The 22,212-nt window shown below is 42.6% G+C and overlaps 1 protein-coding gene across 28 annotated transcripts in view; it reads right to left on the bottom strand.

The window, feature by feature from the left end:
* ADGRL3 (adhesion G protein-coupled receptor L3) overlaps nucleotides 1-22,212 on the bottom strand; it is a 536,452-nt gene that overhangs the window by 376,638 nt on the left and 137,602 nt on the right. Inside the window, exon 1 of one of the 28 annotated variants that reach the window (XM_083833084.1) lies at nucleotides 13,654-16,282. The exons of the other annotated variants lie outside the window; for them this stretch is intronic. The gene's annotated coding sequence lies outside the window, so the exon portion shown is untranslated. Of the gene's footprint in view, nucleotides 1-13,653; nucleotides 16,283-22,212 lie in introns of those variants that run through there. 28 annotated transcript variants of the gene reach the window in all.

The raw sequence follows: 22,212 nt of genomic DNA, 5'->3' as shown, positions 1-22,212 counted from the left end.
AAAGTGAGGCAAGTTCCTTAAAGCGCTGACATCCCATTTATTAAAGGTTTTATACTTATAAAGCTTAGTTAACAAATCCGCTGACAACGCACAAGCCAGAGTAAAAGCCTGCTCCTTCTCTGGAGCGGGAATGCACTCCCAAATTAAACGTGAGCAGAAAAAGCGTTGCAGCTCACTGAAGTCAGGTAAAGGGGCTGGCAAAATATAATTAGGGCAAAGCTGCTGGATAGGTCCCACGAAGAGTGGACTGCAAGAAATCCCTCAAGACTCAGAGTCCCGTGCACTGGAGGGTAAGTAATCAATCAGAGGAAGAGTGGGGCACAAGGGATCAGGAGTCTTGCCAACGCCTTCGGGCCCTGAAATAGAGGATTTGCTAAATCCCAGGGAGTGGCCCCAGCTCTATTCGGCAAAGGAGAATAGAGCAAAGCCCCAGCAGTGACGGCAAGTCTAGAGGGGTGGGAGCTTCCCTCCTGATCCCAGATCTGGGGATCACAGCTCGAGCCAAGGAGCAGGGCGCGACAACCAGGTACCTGAAACACGTTTGTGCCCCTGCAAACAGCTGCCAGCACTGAGACCCCACAGGGATTTCAGCAGGAGTCAACTTGCATTTCAGTCCCTGAACAACGTGGCCTTTATTAACGTTGCTCTGGCATTTGTCTACATATTAATGTAGCTCTGGCATTCAGCTACACTCATCATCCTCGTCGCTTCCTCGAAGTCCCAATCTGTTCATCTGCAAGCCTAAAGGGAGAGGTTGGGTGCTTTATCTGTGAAATCCTCCTTGACCTGCCTCAAATAGTTTCATCACAGTGCTTAGCTATGCCTCTTGTTTGTTGTTTGCTTGTTAACCATTGCAATAAAAAGGAAAAGATTCAACACTTGCTGTGATATATCCAGTCTTGTACTGCATCTGACTACACTACATACCAGCAGCGAGGAGGAATTGCAGGAGCCAGCTGTGATTTTTCCTCTGCTCTTCCCAATTTAATTTGTAGGATAGCTGTTGTATATCTTCACATTTTACAAAGACCTCCAAGACTGCTTATTTATCTAGAAATCACCCTTGCCATAAAGACAAGTCAGGAACACCAGCCCCCATCCACTCTCTATAGAAGTAGAGAAAATAAAGCACTAGCACTGCTTGGGTAGGTAGACACCTACTTCAACCAACATTTTCCTTTGTAAAGAGTCAAGGTCAGGTGCACCCAAAAGCACGATCTCCCCTGCAATTTTTGCAGAGGGTAGATCGTTCCCACCAGTGTTGTGCACTGTGGTGCTGCTGATGTTTCACAGTACCACCTGCAAAGGAACTAGGGATTGAGTTGCATCCAGGAGAGCTCACTGGTCCTAGGACAGTCCTGCCTGCCTTTGTTACCCATCTCTTTTCTTCAAACTTGCCTGGTGCTTCCTCCCTTCCCCCCCGTGCTCTGGCAGGGATGCCAAATGCTGATGAGACAATACTTGATCCATCTTCAAGCACTTATTTTCGGGCAATTAACTTGGCATCATAGAAGCACTTAAGAAACCTGGCTTTCCGGAGTGGGAGACAACTGACTAAAAAGCTAAGCAAGGTAGTAAATTGCTGTCAAATGGCTGAAAAAGAACAGGAAAGGGGAAAAAAAATAAAAAGAAACTAACACTTTGATGGAAGATGTTTGCTGCTGTTGGACCAAGTCTGAGATGTGACAAAAAAATAGCCCATCTAACCATTTGAGCAACTATTAGCAGGAGTCCAATACCAGCCACTATCAACTCTGTCAACACAATAATTATGTATCAATTATTGTAGTAACCATAATTATGCTTTGCCATTCAAGGATGAATGCCTCTTTTCTGACATCTCCTCATTGTATGTTACAGATTCATCCTTGCAATAATTAGCCAATGCAAGCCATCTATCCAGATAGCTCCCATTACTCTAATGTTCAAAGACCTACCAATGACTAGTGGATTTTATTGTTAACTATTTTCACCCTGAAAAACTTCTTTCCTGCTTTCACCGGCAATAATTTACACATTATCAATGCTGTACTTATCGTCTGGGTCTTAATTTCAATTCAGGGAAGCAGAACCAGAAGCAAATAATTCTGTTTTCCATAAAGCAAAATCCCAAGTTTTCCTTGTGGCATTATTTTCCTGTCCCCAAAAAGGACATTTCCAAGATGCATTTGCTTTTCGCACCCTGCATGCAATTTATCCTGCTGTCTGACCGTTCTAGCTATTGCCTCACCCCATTTGTGCACTGCTGTCATCGGTGAGAGCGATGCCTTGGAGCCGAAGCCCCAGTGCAGCACTTGCAGACACAGGTACCAGGGCTGCTTTCAGAAACAAAGTGGAAGCAGGTGGGGACAGGTAGACATAGAAAGAAATTCCCCTATTTCTCATGGCTTGCAAAACTTGCCAACTAAAAATGTTCCTTTTTCCTGACTGAACTGACAGAATAATATAAAGCCAACATATGAAAAACCACAAAGTGCACAGAAAAATCAGCCTGCCATCCTCCTATATAGCAGCTCACACAAAGAAGCAGGGATCTCAGACACCCAGTAAGTCTAATGCTGTAATTTATGACTTATTCCTATTAACTATTCAGCGTTATAAATCAAGCCCTCTGTGTTCTGATACTTTATATAAATAAGTCAGGGCTCTCACACAATAGTATCCTACTTGCATACATTTACATTGTTACCTCAAAATAAATGTATATAGAAAAAAAATGTTTATTTCATGCAACACTACCCATGCAGTCCTCTTTGAAGAGAGTTTAAAGGGAACAAAACCTCAAATGAAGGCAGATGACATCTTTAAGAGGAAATACCTTTAAGAGAGATTGGCCAGGCAGCATACAGCTGTTCCAGGTAATGGGGCAAACTGAAGGCCACAACCCTAGGTATTACAATGTATGATGAACCAAGTTTTGGGTTGCACAAGAGAGGAAGCCTAAGCCAAACAGCCCCATTTTCCCCACCTGGTTCTCTTCTTTCTACAAACACCCTACATCCTACAGGATGAGCTGGTGTTGGTCCAGAGATACAACAGGGACACAGACATGCTATTATATTCCAACATTGCCCACAGTGGATGCCAAGCCCAGAGCACCAGGACAGGATAAGCATTTAGTCATAGCCCTAGACATGCTCTTAGACATAGCCACAGACATACTCTCCCAGACCCAAGCGATTCAGGGACCTGAAATTAGGCAAAACTCAGTTCTGCACAGAGGTCCTTCCCAACTAATGGTTTTCATTAGCACTAACCCAGCTGCAAAAATATTTGTCAGTGCTTCATTAATGCCAAATGAGCCCTGCAAGCATGCAGGTTTTGTTAGGAGATCCTGAGGTACTTGAAAGGTAGGACTTCTTTTTGTTGTTAGTTTGCCCTTTTTTTCTTCCCTGTTTTGATTTTTTTTTGGGGGGGGTCCTCCCCATGAAGTTCAAAAGCTGGTAGCAATTTAGAGCAATTTACAATTTAAAAAGGTATGCACATACATATGTGCCTGTGCACGCACACAAGCCAGAAAAGTCAGCAAATCTCTTTTAGGGAACAAAATCCCATTGCGGGATTCTGGACTCGGTACTCAACAGTCAAAAGGGGACATTTGCTGGCTAATCCTAATGACAGCTTCGGGCAAAAGATTTCATTCCGGCAGATGTTTCTTCAGAAAGAACACAGTGATCATTATATACTGCTATTACCAAATCAAGTTTGGAAATGCATAAATCTTCCTGCCCTGGAGTCATATATAGCACCTGCCTATAGACCGGAGCGCTCCATGCACCAACTCCACCTTGCTACTGCCCCTGATGAGGAAAACTCAGCAAGGGATTTCAGGCCAGTTTATTAACACTTAGAGATGTAAGTATCAGCACCGTTCAGGAAAGCATTATAAAATAATTTATCCATGCAGGCATGTTCTTACCCCAAACTCCGCTACCTATACATGCCAAGAAGGACAGACCTCTCAACATCTTATTCCATGTTTGCCACAGGGCTAAAGAAGATGAAAGGCAGAAAAAAGAAGTCTAGAGACCCTACTAAGCTACACTTTTCCTTGTCCTCCACTTACGCCTATGCCATGAGACTGGATACACTAGCAACATGTTTGAATGTCATATACATAAGCATTCTCATGGAGAACAAGCAGGCCTGTGCCTTCACCACATTTATTTGGGGTTTCTACCTGCTGAAAGACCAGGCTTAAGGCACCCAACCCGCAGGAGGAAAGCCTGATGAGAATTAAATCTTTGCTGGGGAAGCCAAATGAAATAGAGCAGAGACGATTGTAATCACACATAGCCATAAACCCACAGATCCTCAGAACAGAGTGCAGGATTACAAACACTGCTCAGTTTCACCACGGAGTTTGTAGTCTTGGTGAGCCTGAAAAGGATGGATTTCAGCACATTAAAACCCTAACAGAATGCCAAAAGAAATGGCACGCCACATGTGGTATGCAATCTTCTGGTTTACCAGAGTATTTCACAAACTTCCAAAACCCTTTCATGGAAGATCCGTGGAAATTATAATGGACATCCACACTCCATTGGGGATTTGCAGATCCCTGGACCTGAAAAGACAGACTCACGGGCTTTACAAGTACTGTCGACTGGCCTGCCTAGCTTTTAAATTTCATGAGCCCTGAAATGAACAACTAACTCATGGAGATTATAAAACATATCATTTTGCTACAGCAGTTTGTCGGCTCAATAAAACCCGAAACAAAGGACTTGGGGGCTATTTTAATTTCTACCAGAGGTGTCGCCTGCAGACGACAAACTCGGACCCAGACACATTGTATAGCCTCTATAGAAAAGAATAACGACTACTATTAAGTGTGTATATTCCTTCGGTAATGGCCAAGCAACCTCCCAAGCTCACCAAAGTACATGCTGAGATGACACAGAGCCAAAAGATGAGCCCTTTGCCTTCTTAGATGCTGATGCAAAAGGGAAAAAAACACAGTCTAGCATTTTGGAAACTCTGGCACCCAACCACTAGGAGCAGTTTCAAGTACTATTGCTCAATGAGAATAGACTGATGCACACTTAAATAGACCCAAGGCCTTTGTGAACTTTAAAAGATCTTTTACATATCAAAGAACCCTTTGTGAAATGTCTTCAAACCCTTTATCAGAGAAGTGCTCTCCTTTTCCCAAGCTGTTTCCTCAGTCAAGAGAGAAACAGGTCAAACCTCCAAAGGAAAAAGAACCTTCTATTCCCCCCCTCCTTCCTCCAGGAATTGTTCTGGGTTTGGGAAAATAACAATTTATATTTAAATCGTTTCACGATCTTCCTGAAAACATTTTAATTGCTTCCTCCAGGTTCTCCATTCAGCATGTAATGCTCAGAAACATCCAGATGGAATCCCAAGGGTTCATCAGGATTTCTAATTGCATCACTTAAAACAGTTTCCTATCAAGGATCCACACCAAAAGCAGGTTGGAGGCTTTCAGATCAAGGATATTTCGATGGGTGATGGAATAGAGATAAGAAAAAGGCAGAGGAAGGACATGGTGTTTTTATAAACTATGGCTAGCTAGTGTCTGAATAAGCACCCAGGTGCAATACAGGGCTTTGTTTTTAACATCCTCATTTTCATACTTCCCATAAGTTTTCAAAACATTGCTTATTATACATCTTTGTAGAACAGGCAGACTGGGGTTGTTCACATCTTTGTAAACACGCACATTTTAACAGATCATGAGTCTACACAGCTCAGAGGTGTCAAACGAAATAAAAATAGACTGCATCATAATGAAGTTCAAGTAAGGAAAGAATTTAATTATGCATACTTCTCCAATGCTTTGGACATCGCTTTTAAAGAAGAGAAAGCGTCATAACTCAAAGGTATTTAATCTAATGAAAAACTACAATTGTTCATGCTGTTTCCAATATATTCCAATAAAAGAAGATGGGTTGAGATTTTTCCCTTCAAGAAGAAAGCTCAGGAAATTACATTCCCTACAACCCTCCCCCCATCTTTTTGTCAGCAAATCCTATAAACCCACAAAATGCCAGGAATTAAATGCTAAGGTTGGCAATCTGTCATCGACATATGCTCTTGCCATTTTTTTTTTTTTCAACCAAGACCTAAGATAGGGCTGCAGTTTCAGCCTTAGCATGGAATTTCTTAGCAGGGGTTATTATTTGTTGTTTTTCATCCTCCCCCTTCCTTTTTCCCTTCCCCATCTCTAATCAACGTGATTTACTTTTCTGTCCTACATGCCAATTTTTCAGGAGTCCTTGGGAAAAATAAAACAACACGACTTGTAGGGAGTCAGGGCACTCAACGCATGTAACAGCATGCTCTGAACCACGATCATCAGCTTCCAGCATGACACTGGACAGCCCCACGATACGCTGCCACAACAAAATAGGTTCTTCCCTTTGGAAAACCCTCACCACAAGCTGTCCAAACATTATTTACAGTTTCGAGTGTTGCTTCATTTATTGCTGAAATTCTCCTGTTCAGTAGAGAGAGTAACTGAGTAACTTATTAGGAATGTTCCTGGGGAATGGGAGAAAGGGGGAAATGAGATCACTTGTAAATCCAGAAACATTTACAGCTTTTATGCAAAATTTGAAATTGGAGCACTATCAAAAGAAAAAAAGAAAAAAAACGCAACACAGCCTCAAGCTGGTAGTCTGCCAAGTTACAGGTGGGCTCTGTAAGAGGAAGAGGATTCCAGATTTCTTGTTTGGAGAAGAAAGCATGACTTCTGGGAAGATGAAATATTTGAGGTAGATATATTTACACAATATGTGGGAAGTGTGAAGAGATGCTACCTAGGAGGCCTCCCTCATGACAGCATCTCCAGAACATAAAGGTTATTTTTTTAAGGAGAAGAAAAAAAAAAGCATTTTGCTATAGGAAACAATGATTTCCTGTGGACCTACAGACACTGTTATTAATAGTGTTTGTTTTTCCAGTAATTAATATAAATAATTGTTGTAGCCTTCTTACCTGTATCAGTACTTCTGTGGTGTAAAACTGATGTTGCCAACACACATGGACTCAGTTTGAGTGTTAAATACTGTTAGATGCCACTTGCAACAGCAGTAAGTATGACTACTCCCGCTGAAATCTCTACTGGTTACGGATGTTCCCTACAACTGCAAATTCAGCCCAGACACTGTGCTTCCCAAACCAATGGCCTGGGTTACAGTCAGTGGCTACAGTAGAGGTTTTCCAACCCATGGTAGGAAGGCCTTCTCTTTCAAAGATACCCTAGGATAGAGCAAGATGAATCTCCCCCAATGCCAGACAGACGAAGATATCAATAGGAGAATTAAGAAAAACAAACGGGATGCACACCACCAGACCTTCTTCTGTTTAGTTCATTAGAAAGCAGGGCCCACATTGCTAATGACAAAGAAACGATATCATGATTTGTTTGGTTACAGCTACAGGCATCATTATTTTGTGAAGAGTTGGCAGCTCCCAAATAGTTGACTTCCAGAGAGTTCAGTTAAATATAACCCTCTCTGACTGAGCCAGGAATAAAATCTATTCCATTTAATGTGATTTCTGCTAAATCTGAAGAGTTAACAGCCAAAGAGCTACATATTGATTATGCCACTTCCATTCTGATGAAAAGGACTTAGAAATAGCACCCAGAATCCAATATTTTCCTTGATGCCATTAAGTTCTGCTACCAAGGGTTTTCTAATACCCCATTTATTTTTATAATAAAGTAGCGTACTCACAGGCATACTTCCAGACCCTCCTCAGACGTTTATCAACCAATACAAACACACACATATGACTACATTCTCATGCATATATACACGAACATTCATTCCTCCACGTGCACTCCCCTTTTTCTATTTTTAGGGTAGAAAAAACAGGGAGACTGAATTTGTTTCAGTGGCTCAAACCAGCAATGAAATTGGGCTGTCAGCTAGACAAAAGCTACTCAACGGTGCTGATGGGAACAGTCACTCAAGCTGTTTTGCAAGAAGATAAATAAATAAAGTTTGATGTGCATATACACAAATACCATATATACCAGAGAATATGGCTAGTGAGATAACCTGCCAAGTTTCTCCTACTTCTAATGCTTCACAGTGATTTAGCTCTCTACCCTGAGGGCTTGTAGGTAGATAGACAGGCAGTTTGAAGACTCTCCCCTAGCTCATTAAAAATATCAATCAGCAGAGCTCTCTTCTGAAGTTAAGTGCGCACCAGCCATGTTAAAGTAATCAAAAGTACTTCCCATCAAGGTCCGTGTGGAATCTGTCCTTGTGCACAGCCCATACAAATGCTTGTTCCCCATAACTAATCTTTACGTTGGAAAGATATTTTCCTCCATCTTATGTCACTGCAGGAAAACCATGGGAATAGAAAGAATGCCAGGATGGTCACAAATCTGACTGTTTTACTTGCTGTGGACATCTCTTAACTAATGTTTATGCCTCAAAATATAAATAAATAAAAACAGTGTTGTTCTTTCAGATACTTTTAAGATAAATGCAGATACCAACTGCATGGGGCTGGGCTATGTAGAGATGTCAAAAAAATGTTTAAGGTAAAACTGAGGGAAAAAACACAAGTAAGGTCCATGGCTTAACTTCTCAACTGCAAAGTAGCAGCTTTTGATAGAAGTTTTCTTGTACTTGGTATGACTCCTTAGAGTAACGAACAGTAAAGGTTAAAGGAAACTCAGAGAAATCTTATTAGGTTCATGAAAATAGCTAAGGGTTAAGGACCAGTAAATACTCCTGCCCACTTCTTTCACCAGACTGTCAGTCGTGAGATGTCCTGCATGTTTGCTCACCATTTGCCTCATCAATGAATGGCTCCGCCAAATCCAGACCAAGAACCACACTCATGACAAAACAATCTAGGTATTTCCATTAGGACCATTACAGCACCTAGATAGCTGCAGATGAGGCATCCAATGATCCTAGCTGTACAAAGATGAACAACCCTTTCCCTGAATAGGGCTTGAGCTCAAGAGATGGATAAACCCTCCTTTAGTTTTGATCCTGTCCTCTGCAGTGCCTGGTCATCTTCCAAACAAAAAGAGAAAGCAACTATCTTAACATTCACTACATCTTAAATCTGGTTTCAGTATCAATAGAAATTCAAGTGCAGGATAACTTCTCACAATCACCTTTGCAGGGCACAGTAGCAGAGCACTGTTTCACCTCCTGCAAGGAGGTTCAGAAATTCTAATGCAAACTTCTGTAGCACATTCTAAGTTTTCCAGTTTTCCCCTATAGAAAGTTATTTGGTCCGTTAACAGGACGAAGACAATCTGTATTTTTTGCTTGCTACATTTTCCCTTTCCCCTGCCATTTTTCAAGGAGAGATCTAGAGATCAAAAGAGGAGAAGCCCTCGAATTTCATCATTTTTGACTGGTTCATCAACCTGATAGTAAGGTTCACAAGAAGGACTGCCCAAATTTGTGGCATCTAGCTAAAAAAAAGAAGTCAATGCTTCCTAGATTTAGTGCCAAATAAGTCTGCAAACAGATCAGCATAAGTAACATTGGACTCAATCATGATTCTTCTGTCTTCACTAGCTCCATTAGCAGCCTTAACCTTTCTACACAGCAAACTGTCAGGTGAGACACCATCATCACAGACTGCACAAATCCTGCACAGACGAATTACAGAGAAAAATGAGCTGCAAGAAAAACAAATGTATAAGGACATCATATGTTAACCATTTGAAGTACGTATGAAACTCCAGTAATTACGTGTTTGCTGAGAAGGCTGATTGCAAGATGTATCTAATCACCAGCAAGAGCTTCACTGGAGCCAGATGTCCCAGGATTGCAGCATCACAAGTCTGCCCCCATGGTCTCTTCTCTTTCTTTGCAAAGAAAGAAAATTAAGGTCTTGGGTGTATAAAAGACAAGTGTGGCCTTTTCCCATGTTTGGCTTCCTCCTCTGTTCTACATGGAAAGCTTCCCCTTCCATGCCATACCACATCCCAGTTCAGAAATCAAGCAAGTTCAATACAATTTGTTGTTTGTCTCTTACTTCATCTGTGCCAAGTTATGGGTATGTATATAACTAAAATGCTGAATGCAACATCCTCAGATATCCTAGCCAGAGTCCCAAGCAAACCAATGGAAAAGCCAGAGGAGAAACTGTTATAAGAAAATCTTTCCTCCCATTTTCACCTTGAGCCAACAAAATATGGCAACACTATATATTCCAGAAACATTCCTCAACGCACTTCAAGACATCCACATTTCAGTCAAATTCTCTGCTGTGAGTACTCAGCTCCTCTAATGCAAGGCCTCAAGGGTATGGCACAAGTCAAAGCAGAAATTACAGACAGCAGGGCAAAAGCAACAAGTTTTCAATCACCAAATCCAGCTTACTCTTTAACACTGTTTAAAAAAAATAAAATGCTCTGAAACCCATGTGGCTTTTGACTTTGGTTTGGCAGAAGGATAGAAGCCTGGTTTCTGGTTGCTTGAGCAATACGTTCCCAAGACCCAGGCTTGCTCCAAACATCACGTTGTCTCAGTTTTTCAGTTCACACAACTTCAGCTCAGCTCCAGCCCTCAGCAACCAGATGCCAGAGGCTGAGGATTGATTTCAGCTTGCATCCAGCCTCAAGGCCCCCTCTGGGGAACCACCACAAGGAAAGCCGAGTGGGTGTTAGGGAACAGCGCACCTGAGAAACTGCGACCGACATCTGGCTCGTAACTCTGTGACACGCTTTTGCTCCTTGCTGCTTTGATTTAGAAAGCTCCTATTTAGGGATCCTTAAAAGAATTAAAAGCATGGGGGGAGGAATGAAACACCATTTGTAGAGTCTTAAGAACTAGCGTGTTTCCTCCATAATCGTTTTCAGGCCTCTCTCAACTTCAGTGGTACCAGGGTTTAAAGACAAACACAAGTTACTCATAACTCACTGGGAAAGCCCCAAAGAGAAACCATCTTAAACATACCCATTAACTTCGAAATAAAACATTAACTTGTTCTGCTTGTTCAGTGCAGTGGACATGAATTGCAGGAGAGGGTCCAGTGACAACACAGGACAACAGCCATCGTTCAGCAAGGATGGGACAATGAGCAACCCAACGAGAAACGTTGTAAAACTCCAAGGACTGTACACACCTTCATTAAAGCGACAATGATGTCTGCTGTGTGCTAGTTTACGTCTCCGCAGCCCTTTAATGGTAATCCTTCAGGTGGTTAAAACAACTGATGGTTCACCTTAGGTATAATGTCCTTCATCAGAGCTTCCACCAATAGTTATAAACCAGATTTTGTCCCACTTCGGAAACTGAGCACACCTGAGTTTGGCTACTGCTTGAAAGGGAGAATAAAAATTTGGACCCCAAGCACCTAAGGCAAAGACCATTGAGCCACTGTTGGTCAACTGATGCTTTTTCAACCATAGAAACATTGGACAGAGTTTCACAGTGGCATTTTAGCAGCAGCCAAAGACTGTAGGAGAAATAGCACTGCCTGGACAGAGCATGATTCTCCAGGTCTTTATTATGGTAGCGTCACTCATTAAGCAACTGATGTCATGAAAATCACGCTGGCAGAAAGCCACCACAAATAAAAGAAAAGAAACAGATACTCAAAGGTTATGAACCTGTCTGTGCATTTCCAAGTTTCGGGTTTCAGTTCAGTGAAGGTGCTGACTCAGGGAGCCATGCCAGTGCGCTAACACCAAGCATCGGCTCAACCGCAAGCAGGAATTCAGAGCACCTAAGCCAGTCTCTTCTTAACTAAATCACGCGCAGACTCATACCGAGGCACCTCCCTGTTTCAGAGCCTAGAACAAAACACCAACCTGTTTAATGTGCAAAAATCAAGCCGCTCCACAATTAATTATAAACATTTGCCTCACTTAGCTAAGATCTATTTGGCACAACAGTCGAGAGTCAGATTAAGCTTCCAGTCTGTCTAGCTCTGTTTTCTGACTTGGTAAGTTAATATGTTGTCATATTACAGGTGACATGCTTTCCTCATTCTACTTCACATAGCAATAACTGCTGATTTTCTTCAGTGCGTTGGCCAGTAGCAAAATGACCCACATACATGGTTGCTAATGTACACCATCATGCAAAAACCAAACCCAAGTCTCCTCATATGGAAAAGGCATGCAAAGATGGGATAAGACTTGTTTTTTTGTTTTAACATACATAGACACACAGATGGTTGCTGGCAGAGTGTTTTGTTTTATTTTTTGGCAAATACTTGGCCTGGCCTATTACATACCAGGCACACAAACTAAAAAAGCAAGCTTGGAGCTTCCCCTCAGAGAAATCAGAAGAAATTTCACTCTGCCTTATTCCATCACATTTCTCAAAATGAGATTACTTTGCAAGATGTAACAAACCTGTAAGTCTACAAAACTAAGGACCTTTTTTCTCTTCTGCCTCAGTAGAGTCCCTGTCAAATAAGGATAACCCTCCTTTTTTCCTCACTTTTTGTCCATCTTGTCTACCCAGAGATGCATATTTTTCAGGATGGAACAGTGTTTAACTACATGCCTAAACCAATGAGGCTCTCACCCTCAAGAAAAAGAAAAATAAGAAAATAAAAAAAGAAATAAATGAGCTATTCCACTTGCATTATGAACTCCAGACACAATTTTCATTATGATTTAGAAAGAATTAAAATATTCCACTAAAAACAGTATATTGCATGATGAGGATGGATAAAAGACAGGAACATCATGTGGAGGGCTCATCTACATTGAGAATTAATCTCGTGTTAGATCGTGATGCTTGAAGACTGTCAATAACACCTGGGATCACCTTTTCAGATGGTATCATCTGGCACTGCTCCTACAACTTTTTTCATGATGCTTGCACAGATTTGCACCATACACAGACCTTCCCAGTGCTTAAGGGACTGAGCTAACAATCGCCCTCTGAGGGTGCAATGAGATATTTAGGACAGTTTAAGCCAAGTTGATCTAAGCATATTCCCCCAGAGGGAGGGAAAAAATAAAAAGCACAAAACAGTTTTAAATACTTCTCAAGACCTAAAATTCAGCCAAAGTAAACCAACAACAATTCGTACAATGCCTATAGGAGTGCTGGGTCTTCAAAAAAAAAAAAAGTGCTATAGAAAAACTTTCTTTCAACACTACAGGAAAATGATCAAACTGACGAAGATTTTATGGTCAGTGGCTTACATATACAGTGTGTAGGTTGGTTGGTGTAGGGAGCCACCACATAGACAACATCCACTTTTAACAGTCCCAGCACATCCTCATTTGGGAGAATCGAGCAAGGACTGACTTATATTTCCAACTCTTTGCCATCCAACCTCCTTCCAAACACATACTGAGTTCAAGATAATGGAAAAAGTCACAGTTACCACCTTCACAAGTCGTGTTAAATCAGACAAAATGCAGATCTGATGCTCTTCTCTGAGAAGTAAGTTGTTGAAGACAACAAGAAAATAGCACGTTTCTGTAAAATATTCAGTTTGTTTGTTTTCCCTCATAAATTTTCCTCAAATAAGTGAGAGAAGGAGTTCTACTGGAGAAGTTTTTGCTGCAAAAATGTTGTCAATATTCCTGTTTTCAAAAATATGTTTATGCGCTCCTTCCAGATATTGCACAGAGATTGTGACAGAAGACTTCAATCTGAGGGCCAAAATAAAGGTCAGGGAAGGTCTGACATGTGCTGTTCACAGGCAGAAAGCTACAAGGTTTCCTACCTCTTCTGTCAAAAGACCGTCCTCCACTTCTCCATGCTTCCTGAGTCAACGCCACTTTCTCCAGGTAGCGGGAGAATTTCACCCAAAGCAAGGAAAGCCTTCCTACATGCAAAAGGACAACCTCAGCCATAGAATTCGGGTTATTTAACACGAGCATGTTTTCTTTTCCCTGTGGCAAAATTGTTTAAAAGCTTACGGAACAGTACACTTTGAATCATAGTAGATTGATAGTCAGAGAAAAAAAAATGTTATTCCTTTTTCTTTCCTTGTGCTAACTTACAAGTCATAAAAAATAATAAATTCAGACTTACATCCTGATAAACAAAACCGCAGCAGAGCGCGGCATAATTTCTCCTCTTCTGCTGCTGTCTACCTCAGCTTTCTTAATTCATGCCATATTTAATCTACGTGTAGGAAGCCCACATTTGTTTCTAATAACAGAAGGAAAGTAATGAGATGTCAAGGAACAGTTTCCTTAGGCCAGAGACTTCAAAGGTGAGTCTGGCAGCTTGTCCTGCATTTATTGTTTGTGTCAACCTTAAGATTTTCTAAAGAGCAACTGCCCATTTAAAATAATTATAAGCTGCAATTTAAACCCGAACAGCACATGAATGTATGATAAAACACTTACACCATCATCCAAGTCTCAGCATCAGCCCTATATCAGAGAACACGTAGCTCCAGATGCTGGATTAAAACAATAAGTACAAGCTGAAAATGAGCAAATAATTCTTTCAGCTAATGCACAATGGTCATGCTGCTTAATGCAACAGCAATGTTAAATGAAAGTATGGACTACATTATCTCAACGTATGAGCTGCAACAACAGCTACTTCTGCTGTGCCCATCGGCTATATCTATCCTGGAGAAAGAGACAGGGACTCCAATAAAAAGGTAATTCCACCGAGGGATTATTTTTCCCTGACTACTCTTTTAGTCAAACTTCTAAATTAGAGCAGAGTTGGGAAAAACGGTGAATACATAAGGGAGGAGGAAAAAAAAAAAAAGGCACCCTGCTGATTGCTTTTGTTAGCAAGCTGCTCCAGCATGGCCCTGCTGCTTGTTCAGGACCAAGCCTTTCTGCTGCTGAAGTCAGAAGTCCCTCTGAAGGTAGCTTCAGAAGTCCCATGTCCCTCATATGGCACTGCCGTACAATGCTCGGCATGCCATTCCCTCACGGAAATACCGCTTCTGCTACGCAATCTCAGCTGGATTTGGAAAGACATCCCCCTTGGCCTTGCTCTCGTCCTGCCAAGATCAATGGGGGGTTGGCAATCAGAAGAATTTGGCCAACAGCAAGCATTTCTGTAGGTCCCTCCAACCCTAAACATACACCACATGATTGAGTAACATGCAACTGCTTGAATGGCGTGGACTAACTTCACACTGGCTCCAACAACAAAGAAGGGAGAGCCTTGCATCCTTCCGCGTTGTGGCTGAAGGGCTTTTTAAGAACTGGTTTTGCCTTTGAAGAAGGCAACTCCAAGCACAAGTGAGCTGCCACCTCACCATGGAAAAATTACCTTTCCCCTCCCACAACCATTACTGTTGGGGTTGATGCCAGCTAATATGCAGAAGGAAGTACCCTTAAACAAAAAAAAAGAAAAGCACCAGAAGAGTAGATAATAAAGATTATTATTATTATCTACTAGGATCCAGGTTCAACACTAAAATTGAAAGGAAAAGGCGGCAATACTTTAATAAACACAATACGAAACCCACAAGCTCTAGGTTGTGCAAACAGTGAGACAGTCGAAATTATTAAATTTGCGTATCAGTGACACCATCACTAAACAAGGAATGTACCTCCTAATTAATACCATTTTTCGTCCCTGTGTGCGCATGTATTTATAAACACGCGCGCACTTCACTGTTTATCATCTTTCAGCACACACTCTGAGTCAGCAGCTAGAGGGAAATATGTTTGAGGAGTGTTTAAAATGACACCCTTTACAAATGAAACCATCTAAATCCGGTGTCGGGGAATTAATGAGCTTCTCATGTAAATCACGCATAATTTACAGTGGAATTTGTCCTGGTGCCAGCAGCAACTCATGCTGCATCGTAATGAAGGCAGGGCTTTGGAGACGTGAAGCTACCCACAACCTATTTGTGCCTTACCTCTGCATTTCCCTGAGTAACCTAAACGTTATAAACCCTTTCAAAGAGCAATTATATGAGGCAGCAAATAACACAGCCTTCATCTCCTATTTCTCATTTCCACCCCTGGCTGAGGAACGTTGCAGACATCACCAATGCTCACTCATTTTAAAAACTCATCTGTTTGGGCACTGGGTTGCATGCCTGAGATGAAAATTAAGCCTTCACGATGCCCTTGAAGGCATGACCTGTATTCTAGGCAAAAGGAGGAGCAATGACAGCAGTAAGGAGCAGAGGAAGCCCCGGCAAGCCAGCCAGGCACACATCAGAGCAGCAGCGGATGAGTACAACAGAAACAGACTTAGCCCCACGTTGCAAACACTTGGATTTCATTTCACCCAAACCCCCATCTCTTTCAAAGCTTGAGAGACCTCACAAACACAGCCCCAAAAAGCACATTTTCTGCTGATTAACATTAAAGCTCACTAAAACACTGCCTTGCATACCAATACCCCCCTCCCCAGCAGTCCCCTCTCACCATCTTATGTCAGGAACCTCCCAAAGAGCTGCAAACAGGACCCCCACGGGCTGGCAGCCTCCTGGCAGGAGAAGAGCTGAGTGCCTCCACCCTGCACGCAGCTGGGAGCTATAACACCTCCTTCCAGGGGGAAGGGGAAGGCCTGGGGGCTGACCGCACACCTGGGCAGCCTGGCCACAGACATCTCCTTACTCCCTCCCTGCTATTCCCTTCCCTTCTGGGGATGCTGCAAGTCTCCTGGGATGGACACAGTACAGCAGCAGAATGGGATGTGCATGGAAACAGCTAACTGTCCTTCCCTCCCAAAGCCACAGATACAAACCTGCCTCTGTATCACCTCCACTGCCTCTCTAAACGTATTTACAAGGGCTCCCCTGTCTGTCCCTTTCTGTTATTACAAAGCAGTTATATTTGACGCCTGGGTGATACCAAAAGGCATTCACCTATCATCTCCTACCACTCTGCTTAGCAACCTTATTAAAAACAAAAAATAAAAATGAAAGCCCTCGTGAAGGAAGCCTGCATTATAAAGCCTGGGAAATCACACAGTTGCACTGTGCAAGGCAGCGAGACTGTACAGGAGGAAGCAATAAAATCCAGAGTTTTGACTTTTTAAAACAAAGGGCACATCCTGCACAGCACACCCATGGCTCCCAGCAGCAACAAGTGTTGGTGCCCACAGAGCAGGGGAGCAGCAGGTGGAAGCGTGTCCCCATCAGCATGCAGTGGGTGTCTGCAGCAAAGTTACAGCTGTCACAGCTTTCCCAGGTGCCACAGGTTTCCCTCAGATTGTGCTGAAGGTCCCCAGCCACAGTTCTGTGTTGGGACACTTATTATTATCGAAGGAGGTAACAGCGGCATCTTGTTTGGCTTTCTCTATCTAATGACATCACCTGGCCAGTCCAAGTTATTTTTAGTCGTTCAAGACTTTTCCTGCCTCCTCTTGTCCTTCCAGGCGATCCCAACCAGTCAATAACTTTTATTAGTGCCAGCCATTAAACACCCAGCTCTGAGACAAGACCAGTGGAGCCCCCAAAACCCAACATACGGAGTGTGATGCACATCCCCAGGGCTGTTAAATGGTGATGAACCCACATGCGTAAGTGAAGCCAGAACCACTACACAAAGTGCCTGCTAAATTAAATGATGATTTCCCCTTTCACTATAGTTTTGAAAACCTGATGACCAACAGACATGAAACTATACCTACTCTGACATCTCTATTTTTTCTCGCTGAGTTGTCGCAGGAAATCCGATGGGACTTTTGGCAGTTAATTCTACTTCCACGGGAGGGAAGGTAGCAAGGTCTGTGCCTCATTTTGAGCAGCAAACTCACATCTGCTGAAGCACACTCGAGAGATAACTGGTCTCTCAGATCACCTGCAAAACATCAGGTATCATCAAAATCCTAAGGATATTGCTCAGGCAGATGTGAGAGCTGAGTGCTGGCCCCAGACTCACCATCACAAATGGGCTTCCACAACCTGGTGGTCCCTCTTCTGGGATCAGTGACAGAAGCAAGGCAAGAAGCAGAAAGTCCAAGCCCTGTGACGGGTACTGCTCAGCTGAGTGGCTGCTACACAAGCTTCTTCCAGCCTCCACTGAAATCTGGGATTTTCTGTTACCTGATTTTTCTACAGGTATCTCCCAGGCTGGAAGCAAAACGTTCAGGCAGTCCCCCAGGGTGCGAAGCAAGCCCTTATACTCATCTGAAATAGTCATTAAGTAAAAATATAGAAATAATGGCCTCTTTTGTCTGTGGGTGGTCAGGAAATAATGAGTTAAAGCTCTAAGTAGCCCTGACTTCTCGTTAGCTTATCTCAGTGGTCATTAATTGGACATTACTGGTAGAGATAGAGGCTCCTAATGCTTCCCTATAATGCAGTATTGCCTGCACACCTCCACACCATCCTACTGTTATGAGGGATTCATGGCAGGCGATAAAAGCATAATCTCATGCCATATATTCGAAGACATCGCCCTGTAAAACAAAACCGAAAGGGAAGCAGATGCCTGGAGAATGGCATCGCACGACAGAGCCAGCGAGGGGGAGCACCTAAATCCCTCTTTCACTTCACAGCCTTTCCTCCAGACACAGCAGCTCACCTTTGCACATCAGCAAAATTAGTTCCTGCTCTTGTATTCCTCCTAACGAAGCTTCTCAGAGCAACCCAGAATTACAAACATTTACATAATGACTTCATTTTTAGAATCAATTAGTACTTTTTAAGAAATCCTTCTACAACCAAAGCTCTAGCACCAAACTAGGTGCTTTGCACTTCTCCCTTGCAATGGCAAGGAACCTTCCTTCCAGTTTCAGGAAGCAGAAAACACTGTGGTTTTGAACCCCATCAAATGACAACTGCACAAGAAAACTGAAATTAAGGTTGGGCAGAAATTCCACCACATTTAAAACAAATAAAAAAAAAAATCTCCACCACTTAGCAAGAAAATTTAACTAACAAAATTAATTAATTAACAAAATTTGCTAAACAAATTTAAATTTGTTTAAAACTAAAAAGCAATATGTCTCTAGATATAGTCTCTCCCCCCATAATTTAGGGGTGTAAGCTTTCTGCTTGTTTCCTAAGGAAACGAGAACAACACAGCCACACTTTGTTGGTCTCTTTATTCGTCTTCCTGCCCTATACCTCTGAACCCACTGGCTGCTTTCAATCATGTTTGAAGGAAGGGTAGAGAGATAAATTGATTTTTCATGATTTGTGAATGCAGGCAGCTGGATAGAGGAGGAGATGCCAATCAGCCCACTGCCTAGGGAAAGGCAGGTAAAATTCAGCTGTTAGATGCAACTTGGAAGTAGATGAGTGACTAATTAGTAGACACGAGCTCAAAATTAAAAGCTAATGTTTTACTCAAAAATGAAATCACCAGAGTTAAAACAAAACAGGAACTACAACAAGCTGCCCATGAGATCTCAGGATAAAACCATCTTTAGTGCCATGACATGGGAAACTATGCTCCTTCTGCACGGGGGAGCCCCGCTATGCAGCCTCCCCTCCAAAACCATTTTATTACAAAAATTTTAACCACGATGTGAGGAGCAGCCTGGGGCCATTTTGCCCTATTTTTTAACTTCCCAGCCCCCACACCCCAATTTTGCCTTTCCGTCTTTCATTCCCTGGGATGCCATTGACTTCCTCACTGTGCCCCAGTACTCACAGGTGGCAGAGCAAGCTCCTGCACAGCTGCTGCATCTTTCCTGGGGCACACTGACAAACAGGGCACATCCTGAAGACTAGGGCTGTGTTGTACATGCACAGATTTACCTCATTGCAGCTGAGAAGGGAGCAGCTCACAGATCCATGAAAAGCCAGAGCCCTTCCTCGTCACATTATGATTTGGTTACTACAACATCCTCTTTTACGGCCTGAAGAGAAAGTCATCTTACTGTGTTTGTTTTTCTTTCAGTGTGCTGTCCTGAAGACATCCTTTCTGCACTTTGCTGCTTTGACCACATCCCACTTCCATGTTTTTCTTTTGTGGTTGCCTCTGCTTCACACTTTCACAATAAATGCTGTGCTTTTAGCTCTGGGGTTTTGGGTGTGGTTTTTTTCTTTTTTTTTTCATGGCATATCTCCATCTTGAGCTTCACCTCTCACTTGCTACCAAGATGTCCTTCTATTCTGCCACTAACAGGAACCTTTTCCCCTGAATCACTCTATTTGAAAAACAAAGGTGCTTTGTTTTGCAAAGCCCTGGCATTACACATGCCACTAAAATCAACGTGTGCCATGCAGACCTACCTGCACCTATAGTGAATTTGTGTGCTGCGTTTTTAATGGGTCTTGCCTTTTGGCATGCCCAGGCTCACAATGGATGTGGATCGCTGTCCTGTTTCTCAGAGGCTCCCAGCCCTCTTCCTCCCTTCTAACACATTTTTACATCCTTGCCCTGTTCCAGCTGGGTCACCTCCTGCCAGTCAGAGCCCTGGTTATTTTCAGTTGAAGGCAGGAGGGGCTCAATTTAATAGAAAACAGGTAGGTTTTGGTTTTCATCCACAGGGTTCTGGCCAGTGTGGACAAACAAAAGGCTTGGACAAGGGAGGAAAACAGCAAAGGAAAACTATGGAGCAAGCCACTGCAACCCAATTGTTGCTTTGACCAGGGTAGCATCCCTGCATCCTCAGGAGCTAGCAGCCAGGTGAGGAAATCTGGGCTTACCCCGTTTCCCCCTGCTAAGTCTGCTGCCAAACAGAGTTTTACAGTTGGTAAGATGAGATTTCCAAAATGAGCGTGCTTCACAGGGGTAAATGAGTAAATGCTGTCCTTCTGCATGCAAAGCCTTCGTACGCTCAGCCAGAGGTTTAGAAGCAAAGGCTGGGGTGGGTTGGAGTAGGGCCTGGAAATAGTCAAGTGGTCTGCGTGTGCAGGGCCAATGTTGCTTCCCACCTGCAATAATGTATGAAACAGGGATGCAATGACTGCACAGCTCGTGGAAGACTGGGAATTTGGCTATAACTAATTCTCTTTTAAAGCAAACATCACAAATGTTTTCCACTGCTCCCAAGGACTGTGCATTCAGACACATGTCTATAGATTGGGCTATTGTGCCAAAGGTGGCAAAACAATGAACTGTGTCTGAGGCATACCTACAACCGTTTCATAAAACCTATCCTTCACACTGAAAAAGAGCAACACGGTTTTGAAATACCTCTGTGTTCAAAGTAAAAATGTAGGACAGAAATGTGACTGCTTGGGCCACCTTTCTCAGATGAACTCACTTTATCTGTGGGGTTCTAATTGCCACTCTGTAATTCGGCGATGTGTGTACTCATGAGCCAGTGCCCACCCATGTGCTGGGTGAATAGAAATGAGCTTATTAATGGAAGTTTAACCTTGTTGAGGCTTTTTTCATTATGTCTTCTTAGAAGACTGCCATAGCTCCTCTATATGTTTAACAGCGGGGATGAGACAAGTTGAGTGTTCTGTCAAATTTGGGGTCAATTTTGCAAGAATTATAAGAAAAGCAAAAAAAACCAAACTTTAGGTTCAACATACTTCTGGAGTTTCTTAGGCTCCTTTGAAAGTGATAAATGCTTAAAAAAAAAAAAATACACACAAAACCAAAACACCAAAACCAACCAGACAGTTAGACATTAACATTATTTTCTCCGTGCATGCTATATAACTTAACTAGCTATTTGGCATTCCAAACCTTACATCTGCAAAGAAAGTAAAGGAAGACAAAATGTTCTGCAAATGCAAATATACAACTCTACATTAAGCTGAGTACCTTCTGATATCTCTATATAAAATGAAAGCAGTGCTTAAATTCTAGTTCTGGAGTAACTGAACTCCACAGAGGAAAAGCAGTTCTTAAAAAGATCTATTATTGAACAGTCTGAAGGATGACACATCTGCTTGTTAATATATAGGAGGCTGGGAAGGCTGTGGCTGTGAGTGATGGATTCTGAAGTATTGCCCATGTACATCAAATCAGACTGCAAAACAGAGGTTTGGGAAATGGAGCTCAGGAGAGAGAAGTTTTAACAACCAAAATATAACGGTAATAATTATTAGCTTCCATTGTTTCTGCAGACAAAAGGGCACTCACTTTAATTCTTCTACATCTTGCCAAGTCTCTTATTTCTAAACTCTCAACAATTAGCACGCCAAATGAATATGAACCAGGATACAATTACTGAAGAGCCGGGAAGGGGAGGGAGAGGCAAGGGAAGGACTGCATGCTCAAATTATTCTCCTTTAAGGAACATCTCGATGAAAACAGCTCAGGCATACTATTAGCTGAAGTAAAATGAGCCAAAAAAACCTTGCAGAAGAACAGCCATGAAACCAGACCCTGAATTCCCCATCCTATACAGGCTGCGCGTGGGAGAGAACCATTCCCCCGTCCCGAACAAAGACCCTGTATTTGCCACTGCCGCACACATGTCTCCTCAA

This window comes from Anser anser (assembly GCF_964211835.1).
Source record: "Anser anser genome assembly, chromosome: 4".
Classification (NCBI taxonomy): Eukaryota; Metazoa; Chordata; class Aves; order Anseriformes; family Anatidae; genus Anser; species Anser anser.
Note: the sequence above shows the minus strand (reverse complement) of the source record. Positions and strands in the feature narration are given on the sequence as shown.